The sequence below is a fragment of the Mastomys coucha genome, chromosome X (genome assembly GCF_008632895.1).
Source record: "Mastomys coucha isolate ucsf_1 chromosome X, UCSF_Mcou_1, whole genome shotgun sequence".
Classification (NCBI taxonomy): Eukaryota; Metazoa; Chordata; class Mammalia; order Rodentia; family Muridae; genus Mastomys; species Mastomys coucha.
In genome coordinates, this window is record NC_045030.1 from 156,811,071 (window position 1) to 156,823,584 (window position 12,514).

Below are 12,514 nucleotides of genomic sequence, written 5' to 3' on the forward strand. Positions count from 1 at the left end.
AGTCATCAATGGGAGGAGAGGCCCTTGGTCCTGTGAAGGTTCTATGCCCCAGTGTAGGGGAATGTCAGTTCCAGTAAGCAGGAGGGGGTGGGTTGGTGAGCAAGGGGAGGGGGGGAAGGAACAGGGGTTTGTTTTATTTTTTGTTTATTTTATTTTATTTTATTTTATTTTTGGAGCGGAACCTGGAAAAGGAGATATTGTAAATAAAGAAAACATCTAATAAAAAATGTTATATGGCCACCTCTCCAGTAGAACAGTACCACTGGGCAGACCTCTGGTAAGGGAACCTGGTGTGTAAATGGTCCAATAAGTTAAGGGTCACTGCATGGCTGTGTCAAAAGCCTTGATGACCTCTGACTCCAGGATGCTATAGACACTTGAACCAAGAAATGGCACTGGATCTTGTCTAATTTATCTGTTTCTCTATAACGTGTAGACACAGCAAAGACTAGGTGGGTAAGCCATCTTTTCTGGGATCATGAGAACTGGAGTGGCCTTTTTCCATTCTACATGACACCTCATTGGTTTGAGGTGCACTAGGAAGGGGAGTGTTGCCTTGCCTGAAATTGGATTAGCCTTCTCAAGAGTTATGTTGCTTGGAGCACAGTGTGGCACATTAGGATTACTAGAATAAATTGGGAGAGGAGGTTGAAGGTACAGGTGTAGGGAAGTAGAGGAATGGGAGGAGCCTGAAAGGGAGCCTTGGGTGAGAGACATAGAAGTCAGCTGAAATATGTTGATGAGATGGTACAAAGTAGGTAGGAATGCCTTAACTGCATGTGTGCTGTTAGGCATGAGGACCTCTTCTGTCTTCAGCAGTGGGAGTGCTAATCATCTTTCACACAATAGCCAAATCCATGTTTTTAAGCCCTCAGTGTACTAACCCTGCTTCTCAGAATTCTCTTTTGGGTACTATAAACTGATGCTAAGGACAATTCCTAGCTCTATGTTGAGGCGGGTGGGGATGGAAAGAGCTGGAAAACATGAGCTTTCCTGCTTACAGGTTTACAGTGTGGCCCCGAGTCTGTCACTTTTAACTGTCAATTTGATACAATCTGTATCACCTGGGAAGACAGTCTTGTTGGAAAATTACCTAGATTCAGGTTGGCCTGTGGGCATGTCTGTGGAATTGTCTTGATTGTTAATAGACATGGGAAGACCCACCGTAAATTGCTGTATCTTTTCATGGACTGGGCCCTGAACTGTGCAAGAGTAGGGAAAGGTAACTGATTATGAAGCAGGGAGCAAACATGTATTTATGCTCTTGACTGTGGCTGTGATCTGACTAGCTGTGTTGATCTCCCCGCACTAATGGGCTGTCAGAATAGTGAGCCAAGGAAACCCTTTCTTTTCCTCTTTCTACATTGCTTTTGGGTCAGGGTGTTTTGGCACAGCACAGAAAGTAGAGTAGGCTCCTGCCTAGAGCATCACTAGTCTCAGAGCAGTGTCATCAGTAGTATTATTTGAGGACATCTGGGAAAGAATTCTTTCCCATTCAAAAACAGCACCTTTAATGGACACAAAAGTACCACAGATGTCACAATTTCTGTGAAGTGTCTTTAAGATGTAAATGAAGGATTCTGTGTGAGGCAAGATGTTATGCATTAATTAATCAGTTTTCTTTTAAGTGTCTCAAGTATTAAAGTGCTGAGTCACCCACATCTCAAACTTGGTCCAAAGTCTGTTCTCCTTTATCTACATTATCCCTTCAGCTGCTCAAAATAAAGAACAGGCCTTGAGAAGTAAAGGGGGCCTCTGTCATCACATGATGACATCTAAACTTGGTTCTGAATGGCATACAGCAAATACTGCTCAGGGCACATCAGGCAGGGAAAATCAGCAATATCCCGCAGATATTTTTGTTTCTACAATTTCCTCTATTTACGTTCTTGACTGTTTCCAAAGGCCCAACTGTCAAAGACTCATCCCCTGAGTGCTGCCATTGGCAAGCAGCAGAATCTGAGAGATGGGGACTAGTGGGAGGGCCTTAGAACTTTGAAGTTGGGTTCTAGAAGTGCAGTGAGGGTGGGGCTACTGGACTCCTTTTGCCTTTTTTGTGAGGTGAGTAGTTTTCCTCTCCCAGATATTCCTATCTTTTGGGGGGTTCCTTTTTTTGAAACAAGGTTTCTCTGTGGAACAGCCCTGACCATCCTGGGACTTGCTTCTCTGACTAGGCTGGCCTTGAACATATAGAGATCCACCTGCCTCTACCTCCTGAGTGCTGAGATTAAAGGTGTACTCTGCCACCATCTGGTCCTGAAACTTTGCTCTTAATATGTTGGGTTTTCTCCTGGGTTTAATATAGTGGTAGAAAGCAAATGCACAGCTGGCAGAGTTGTTATTGTGCTCTAGTAGGTAAAAGCTAAGGATACTGCCTAGAATCCTACAAGGTGTTAGCTTTTCTCAGTAAAGAACTGTCAGGCTGAAAAAGGCATGCCTTCTGATGTTGGGAAATCTTGACTCATGCACATCTACAGTGTCAGCTCAATATTTTTCATACCACATGGTAGAAAACTCTAAAAGAGTGGGTTTGACACAGGTGACATATATGAGTTTTATTTTTCTAGTAACAAAAAGTTTAGAACTGACTAGCCTACATCTGGTATTTCTTTTAAGAAGTTCTTTCAAGATGTCTTATAGCTTTCTCTCCTCCATCTATAACAGCTTACCACTTCAGGAACACAAGGTGGCTGCTGAGCCTCCAGACATGCCCAAGAATAATTAGGGAGAGCACAAGGCAAGTGACACGAAGCAGAAGCCTGTCCCACTTGTCAGAAAAATAATTTCCCAGAATCTTTACTTAGAAGCATTCTGCTGGTTTTCTTTTTTATTAGACAGAATAGAGTTTTGTGCAAGGGAGTCTGTGCAAGTTAACATGTTAGCTAGCAGTAGTATTCCTGTAAACAGTTAGGCTCTAAGATACTGCTCCTGTTAACATTAAGGCTCTAAGCTATTGTCCCTGTTAATATTGAGGCTATAGGCTTCTGTCCCTCTTGAGGCTCTAGGAATGTGGTCCCTATGAATACTGTAGGTCTAGAAGGGCAACATAAGCATATGCATATTTTCATAGACAACTGGTAGCTTCTGCCTTGCTTACACACTTTGAACTTAATTTCAGAAAGCTAAAGGGTACTCATTTATTTCAATAGAGGGATATTACATATCACTAAAAAGTTAATTTTTTAAATGAGGTTGGGGGAGATGGGTCAATGGACAAAAGCATTTGCTGCATAAGCATGAGAAACTGAACTCAAATTCTAGACCCTATATAAAAACATGTGTGGCCATCCCTGTGACTGTAACCCCAGTTCTAGAACAGCAGTTGGATAGAGAGACAGGAGGATTGTTGGAGCTTGTTGGCTCCAGAGGCCAGTGAGACACCTGTCTTTATAGGGTAAGGTAAAGAGTGAAAGGTCATGACAACTGAGGTACCCCTCTGACTTCTGCATATGCAGAGAGATGCACACACATAGGCTCATCCTTCACATACAAATACACATAAAATTGAATAGTAAGAGATGGTAGTTTGTGCTGAGTTAAATGCAATTGTGCACATCAGAGGGGTGGAGAAGCTGACCTCCAAGTTTAAGTTATGTTGTACTTGGGGCAGAAAGTAAACCTTCAAATCTTCAAAGCACAATGGTTTATATCAACAAAAATTAGCTCTCTCTGGCTCAAGTTATCTGTTGTTATGTTACTGCTGATTCTGCTCCCCACTGCAATTGCCATGGAACCCAGACTGAAGGAGAAGCCAAGAGTTGGAAAATGACTCTTCTTCATTAGGTATGACTATTGATAGGAACAACAGCAAACATAAAAACACAAAACTGAAAACAAAACAAAACGAAAAACCCATGGTTTTCTTTTCAAAGATTCTGTTTGGATGTGATTTATGCATTTTCCGTGTATATTTTGTTGGCAGATGCAAGCCTTCTGGCCTCCCTGATGTTCACTGGGGTGAAGATTTATAGGCCTTCCCTCTAAGACAAGGGAAACCACACACAGTTGGCCACAGTTAGTTTCTTCCTGGTTTGTAACACTTGATAATGAATTCTGTTCAGTCTGTTCCTCAAATTTCCCCTTTTAATGAAAATATTGGCTATGAGGATGGATCAAGTACACCAAAAGCACATCCAGGAAAGAAGGCCAACCACAATGTGCCCCTTCAAGCACTCATCCATTAGCTCTATGCCTGATTTCTTTCTGTGTGCTAGGCACTGTGTGAGCTCCAGTAACTGACTCAGAAACTATCAAAGCATCCCTTACAATCAACTATGAATAAGCAACACCCTAGTAAAATGCATGGGTAGAGGCGGGGAACTCAGGCTGGGAGAATGGAAATATGCCTGGGAGAGATGACACTTGAAAAGAGACAGACACAGGTTTTCTAGAGAAGCAAGAAAAACTCAGGAAACAGCAAGGTGTAATTAATGGAGACTTGTTAGGATTTCTTCATGGTGGGTAAGAGGGGTGGGGGTAAAGACTAGTGTTAGTGAAGATTTCTGCTCAATACTGTGCAGTGGGATAAGACAAAAATAAAGAAAAAGATAAAGGTTTTTAATAATGGAACCAAGCATTTGTTTATGATGTAATCATTGTGGATGATTGAACAGTCTACAACTTATAATTACAGATCCTAAGTGACTTCACCAATATTTCTATATACAAAAATCAGCATAGAAAAGAAGCTGAATTTTCTGTTTTAGTATCAAACTGTTAGAATTTTTTTTTTAAGTTTTAAAGTGGTCTCATAGATAACAGGATAAAAACATAAGGTACTTAGAAAGAAATCTAGCCACAGATGCCCAAGAATTATAGAGAAACAAATATATGTAAACTGTAGCAACATTAAAGAAGACTTGAGTGTAGAAATGGACCTACTTTGTTTATATGGTGGAAGAGTCAATATTGTCATGTCATTTCTTCTCAAATCAGTATAGACATCAATGCAATCCCATTTTCTGGGATTATTTTCAATTTCACACAACTCAGAGTCACCTGGGAAGAGAGAATCTCGGTTGCAGAATTATCTACATCAGATTGGTGTGTAGGCATTTCTATGGAACATTTTCTTGATTGATAATTGATGTAGGAAGGCCCAGTCCAGTGTAGGTGGTTCCATCCCTAGGCAGATGTGTCTGTGTTATATAAGAAAACTAAAGCCAGTGAGCAAGCCAGCAGAAAACCTTTCTGGTTTCTGCTTCAGTTCTTGCACACTGGAAGTGTGAGCTAGAGAAACCCTTTTTCTCCCAAGTTTCTTTTTGTCAGAGTATTTTTTATCACAGCAACCAAATGAAAGAAGAACACCCAGGAAAAATCCAACTGAGTTTTGTTTGTTTCTTTGTTCTGGGAACTTGTTAAACTTACTGTAAATTTCTAGAGAATGTAAAAAAAAAAAAAAAAGTAGGTCAACACTCTTGAAAGATATCATAGTACTGATAAAATTTGCTACCAAGTCAATGGTCATTAGTGGAAAACACCAATAAGAAACCAAATGAAGTGAAACTAGTCACAACACAACCACCACTACTACCACCACAACAACATGGCCATTTGAAGGCAATTGTTGATGGAAACAGAAAGGCTGTTGTTGCATGGCTTCTCCTATGGAGGCCTGAAGTTCACTCTAGACAGGGCACATGTCCAGATGTGGCAATGAAGCAAGTTTACCTAAGTCTAGCCTGGTGAATCAGTGGATTGTTTTTGTAGGTTACGCTACATACATGGGAGCATGATTGAAGGCTTATTCCTAGGTGAGGTGTCACTGACAGGAGTCATTAGTACGGGGTTATTGTAGGTGTGCCAGCTCGAGCCTGCTTTGGGGTAGTCAGGCCCTTTGCTCACTGGGATGGACTAGAGGGAGGGAAGCTTAGCCAGGCAGCTGGGTGCAGGCAGGATCTTGGTCGGCAGTGAGTGTGCAGGCAAAGAACACACACCCAGGAACAGCTGAGTACACACTCGAGAACAGCTTTGGAAGACTGGTTCAGTTTATTGGGGGGTGGGGTGGAAGTGGTATATTTATGTCTCTGGGGAGGTGGCCAGAGTCTCTGGGGCTCTTGTCCCAGATTGTGTGTGGCTGTTGTATCATTGGCTAGGGCAGGAGTGTTGGAAGACAATTCATCTGCATACTCAGAGGCTATAGGTATGGAGGGTGTTGCGGGGAGCTTAAAAGGTCAAAGAGTAAAGCCGTCCTCATCTGAGTTGTCTGGGGTTGAAGATATCCTCGACCCTTCCTCCGTAATCCTGGACCATTAAAGTCCCACAGGAGAGAATGGGTGAGTGGTTATATATAGGAGTGTAAATGAAAGGTTACTTAAAGGAGCATTGCAAGCAGTCATTCAGAATGAAGGGTTACTTATAGGAGCATGGATGAGGGATACAAAAGCATGGATGAGTGGTTCTTTATAGGAGCACCAATCACAGGAGCGTGGCTGAGGAGCTACTCATGGATAAGGAGTCCCAGGGGCACAGGTAAGGAGTTATAAAAGCAAGGTAGTTATGAAGGTAGTTAGGTCACTGAAAATTGACCCCCAGCAAGGATGATGACTCATAAACTGAATAATTGAACTTTCCTGCCTAACTTGAAGCTACCTCCATTGTCCCCTGCTACCTCAGCAATTGTTTTTGCTTATGTAGCCCGGAGGAGGAGACTTGTGAGTTGTAACATTCTGAGCTTGTGATTCTCCTTCCTCTCTATAGTATGGGATAGTTATCAGAAGGAGGCAAACACTGGGTTAATATTCCTTGAGGAAACAAATAGGTATGTGATCTAGCACTCGAACACAGTTGTACTAAATGAGACTTCATTTCTTCTGACAGTTTAAGAAAGAGACTGAGAGTGGCAGTGTTAGAGCAGGAGGTTGGTGTGAATTAAAAGTTGATGAGATTCTCACTTGCTGCTTTCTATGTGGTCAATGAAGTAGGAGGAAAAACTGATAACTAATAAGAAGGTTAATAGAAAAAATAATGTATTATGCCTTGGGGAAAGGCCCTAGAAGGTTCATTCAGAAACTGAGGTCAAAAGAAGCTCCACGACTGAGAAAGGCATTTTCTGAGCATCGGCGAACACCACTGCCTTGGAAGATGTTGATTTGTAAGCCGGGGCTTTCTGTCTGAAGATCAGTATCTATCTAATAATAAAGAATGATACGAGACTAGGACTATGGTATGCCAACCACTATTCTTTATGTTATTGTTTATTTAAGATGGGTTTCTTTAAAAAATAAACATTCCTTATTCTAAAGACCCCCATTTTATTGCAGTAGTAGCTAGATTTTACAATAGGTCAGTTTACAGATCATTGTTTTAAATCTCAAAGCAGCTTACAATTAGGGAATTATAGTTTATTGAACTGAGGAATGAGTAACCGTGGGGTATCTGGATCACATAAAACCATACACAGCCCCATATTGATAATTTTCTGCTCACTTTACACGGCATGAAGACACTGTATCTTTGGACCACCTCAATGCCTGAGTTTTCTTTTCATAATTAAGGAATGACTGCAGTGTACAGCTATAGAAAGCTGGATTAGGGGATTGTCTTCTAAAATGCTCATGCAGAAGTTCTCAATTAGCTACCCCAAGCTGCCCCCCCTTGCCAGTTTTTATGACACAGAAGTGAGTTACTTAGTGTGACTAGTTGGGACTGTACTGTGAGAAACTGTAACAGAAAAACCACAATTCTGAATATACTTTCTTTCCAAAACAGCTACTCTGCCTTAATTCAGCAGCATTCAGCCTTGCCTCCTCCTCCTCCTCCTCCTCCTCCTCTTTTTATTACCTGGCCCTCTTTTTATGTTGTCTTGGGGTTTACTGAGGACTCTAAAGAACTTTGTGCACGTGGATTAACTCTAAATGCTACATTAGTAATAAAAATGGAGGAGCTGAAGAGTCAGTTCACCTTGGAGCTTGGTGCTTACCGTGCATGAGTCCTTGGATTTGGTCCCTGCCCAGTACTTTTTTTTTTTTAAAGAAGAAATGAAAATAGAGACAACTCAACACACTAAAGAGAATAATCATGAGCATGTTTCATCCCCAGTCTATCTTCTAATTTAATTTATTTCTGATACTGGAATTTTGATACTGACATTGAGTTCAGAGTCTTACGTATGTTACAAAGTACCTTACTGCTGAGCCATATTCCCCGCCCAGCACCATTTTGTCTGTATTTTAAATTTTTGTTTATATCACAATCATAGTTTCCCCTCCCTCCTCTCATCGCAGCCCTCCCCCAGCGCATCCTGCCCCTTATCTACTACTCCTCTTTCCCTTCCCTTCAGAAAAGGACAGACCTCCCATGGATATCAACCAGCCATGGCATAGCAAGTTGCAGTAAGATTACACACCTTCTCTCTTAATAAGGATGAACAAGGCAACCCAGTATGAGGAAAGTGTCCCAAAGGAAGGCAACAGGGTCAGAAACAGGCCTTGCTTCCATGTTATGAGTCCCACAAGAATATCAAGATACACAGCCATATCATATATGCAGAGGACCTAGCTCAGACCCATACAGGCTTCCAGGATCCTGTCCAACATCTTAATACTATAGTGAAATTAGTGCTGACTTTGGATGCAAGATTGCATATTCTCTTCACCCCTCTCTCATGTTACTAATGCTTGGCTGATCTATTCATGGAAATCCTCCTGCCTCAGTCTCTCAAATGGTGAGATTACAAGTGTGCACCATTATACCTGGGTCAAAAGAACAGTCTTTAAATTGTTCATTTTTCCCCAACTATGATGGAGGCAATGAAATACAAAACCTGGAAAGTGAATTTTATTTGTCCTAGCTTATAAAACTTGCTTTAAAAATGTGAAATGTGTAAAAATCTTAGCAATGTGTGCTCAGCTTTGATTGCTGTATTTTCCTGGTTTACTGCTTATTGCCTTTGCCTATAGTAAAAGGAATTAATTTTGATTTCTACATAGCAGGGATATCGTGTGCAACCATTTCCTGTGCTTTATGTTGACTTTATTACATCCTTGACTATGTTAGAAAAGAACAAACAAAGGTTTCTTGTTCCTTCTGTGTAAAAGAACCAACATACTTTACTATTATGATAACCTCTTTATTACTTTAAATATTTTCTTGACATTTGATTAAATATATAACCTGATGTTTCGGGGGTACTTTTGATCCTATCTTAATTGTCTCAATCTCCTTTGGCAGTTTTTTGTTGCTTGCCTTCTTTCAATCAGATTCTAAGTATAGGGAAAATTAAAAAAAAAAAACCTTTCAGGATATTTTATATACTTAAAACCATCTTTGCCATATTTTAGAGGGTTCGTAGAAAAATCACAATGGTTTGCACACTTTTTTCTCCCTCCCTCCCTCCTTCCCTCCCTCCCTCCCTCCTCTCCCTTCTCTCTCTCTCTCTCTCTCTCTCTCTCTCTCTCTCTCCTTCTTTCTTTCTCTCTCTCTCCTTCTTCTTCTTCTTTGTTTTTTGAGACAGGGTCTCACTATTACAGCCCAGGATGGCCTCAAACTCAGTGAAGCCCTCCTTTCTCAGCTCCTTAGTGTTAAAATTATCAGTGTGAGTCACGAATGACTATGTTTGGTTTCACTCTTTCTTTCTTTCTTTCTTTCTTTCTTTCTTTCTTTCTTTCTTTCTTTTTTATTTATTTATTTTACACTCCATATTCCTCACGCCTTGTCTACCCTCTGTTCTACATCCCATACCTCCTCCCCACCCCTTGTCTCCAAGTGGATGTCCTCCAACTCACCACACCTGACCTCTAAACTCCCTGGGGCCTCCAGTCTCTTCAGGGTTAGGTGCATCATCTCTGAATGAACACACATCTGGAAGTCCTCTACTGTAAGTGTATTGGGGGCCTCATGTCAGCTGGTATATGCCACCTATTTGGTGGTCCAGTGTTTGGGAGATCTCAGGGGTCCAGATTAATTGAGACTGCTGGTCTTCCTACAGGGTCACCCTTCTCAGCTTCTTTCAGCCTTCCCTAATTCAACAACAGGGGTCAGCTGCTTCTGTCCATTGGTTGGGTGCTAATATCTGCATTTAACTCTTTCAGCTGCTTGTTGGGTCTTTCGGAGGGCAGTCATGATAGGTCCATTTTTTTGTGAGCGCTCCATAGCCTTAGTAATAGTGTCAGGTCTTGGGACCTCCCCTTGAGCTGGATCCCACTTTGGGCCTGTCACTGGACCTTCTTTTCCTCAGGCTCCTCTCTACTTCCATCCCTGAGGGGGACTTTGGGGAGATATATAGACAGTGTAATTGAAATTTGGTAGAGCATTTAGTAACATTGGTTATCCTAACTTTAAAATTAAAAGGCATAGAAGCTTTGAAATCTGAGTTTCCTTATGTGAACTTCAATCATTTAAGATGTCCCTAGGTGGTAAAAAAATATTTTCTACACCCATGTACATAATTAGGCCAAAGCTAATGAGGCCAGCCTTATTTTGTGATCATGAGTATCCTTGGAGATGACATTCATCTCTAAGAGATATGAAAAGAGAGTAAAGTTAAATAAAAACATAGGACTTTGATACATACTAAAGAAATGATTGAATATTCACACAGTATTGTACTAGAGGTCTCTCAAGGTTATCACTGGGGCAGGGGGTGGGGGTGGGGGATGGGAAAAGCGTTGCCATTCCCTAGGAGACAGAAGTTAATTAGTATAAATTTGACATCATCTCATTCTTCCCTAAAGAAGTCCAAGCCTGGTGCTGGGGAGATGGCTCAGCGGATAAGAATTCTGAGTCCTGAATTCAATTCAGAGCAACCATATGGTGGCTTACAACCATCTGTAATAGGATCCAGTGCCCTCTTCTGGTGTGTTTGAAGATATCTACAGTGTACTCATAGAAACAAAATAAGTAAATATATTTTTAAACGTCCAAACCCTTTTTGTCTAGTGAAAAGCAATTTGTTATTTCCAAACAACTAAACTGGCTTTTGAAGATTTATTTCATTATCACTGTGTATAAATTTATGGTTTTTTGCTTTCTCCTGTGAATTCATCCTGACATCTTTTCTGGTTCCCAGTTTATTGATGAGTTAGAGAAAACATGTTTCATGATTGGCTTTCTAAAATATCCTTTAACTTCCCTTAACAAGAGATAATTATTGATACCCCCACCTGTGAGACAACAACCTATATGCATGGTGGTACTGACTGTTTAGTAAAACGTAAGGATGCATGAAGAAAGACATGAGCTACACTTGTTCTCACAGTGCTGATGGCTCTCAGTTCTTAGAATATTTCTAAGGAAAGAATAAAAACAGTGGAAACATGAAAGGGAAGAAAGAATCCTTTAATGGAATAGCTTACCCTCAAGAAAGCCTTATAGAAGGTTAATTCTTGAGAAGAGTTCCAAGAAATCTGATGTCAAGAGATCTGGGTTCTAGACTCACATGTATGACCATTTTGATTAGCTTTCCTAACCTCTCAAGTCTCCTCAAAGAAAAAGACTATATGCTAGGTTTATTACCAAGATAAAATGAAACTCACCTGTCTTTAAGGTGACACAGCATAATTAATGGTCAACAGAAAGTCATAGGGATAAAAATGTATCCCTTTTCTCACCCATCAAAAGGGTCACACAAACTCTCTCCTCTGGCAAAAGAAGTTAGCAAGAGAAAAAATACAATTTTATCCAACAATATGTAGAATAACCCAGCAGCCTTCAGAAGCAGAGACTAGATGACCCAAAGGATGCTGTGTTTTTATGCTGAGTCTCATGAGAAAAGTGGACAGTTGTGGAGAAACCAACTGGACAAAAAAAGCATAATCTAAAGCCAATAAATTGATGTGGTGGAGGTAGGCTGTTTGCTTCAGCTTCTATTTGATCATTCTATGTAGTATTTCTTCTCCTGAGTATAGGGTAGGGCCATTCTGAAATGAGCATACTAGGACTTTTAAGGAGAGACAGAGTATAGAATAATCCCTGCCAGTTTTATGGCTTGCTTTGAGAGAGAAGATGTAAGAAATAAAATATGATGTTTCATTTGCAAAATAAAAGTAGCTGGAGTCAGCTTAGTTCTAATTACAGATGATAAGAAAACACTGAACCCCCTATAGGTAAGCTTGATAAAGTAGTATCCCACACTAACTCTTCTATTCTAGCTATTCCTCTCCTCCAAACTAGAAAATTAGAATAGAAAATTACTAGCAGCCAAGTTTGCCTAACAACCTGCAGATGTGACAAGGTCATGGTGTTAGCATCAGGGCCTCCAAAGCCTGTGGTGTCACATTGGCGGATCTCTCAGACCTGTTGCTAGGGCAACAGCCACCATATTCCCAGAATCCATTGGGCTCACCTCCCACCTTTACCTGCGGCTATTATGTCAGAACCCATACATATATGGGGAACATTCCTCCATCTCTCTCTCTCTCTCTCTCTCTCTCTCTCTCTCTCTCTCTCTCTCTCTCTCTCCCTCCCTCCCTCCCTCCCTCTATCCCTCCCTCCCTCCTCTCTTTCCACACTACTGCCCCCTCTCTCCCTCTCAATTAAACCTCTTTTTTTTTTAAATTTTAGATATTTTCTTTAT

General features: G+C 40.9%; 1 non-coding gene and 1 pseudogene across 1 annotated transcript; one reads left to right on the forward strand and one right to left on the reverse strand.

Annotated features, from left to right (window-relative positions):
* LOC116100111 overlaps positions 1-12,514 on the forward strand; it is an 89,750-nt pseudogene that overhangs the window by 12,992 nt on the left and 64,244 nt on the right.
* Positions 728-849, reverse strand: LOC116096358. The gene has a single exon (XR_004120965.1). It is a non-coding gene; the product is annotated as a U6atac minor spliceosomal RNA (small nuclear RNA).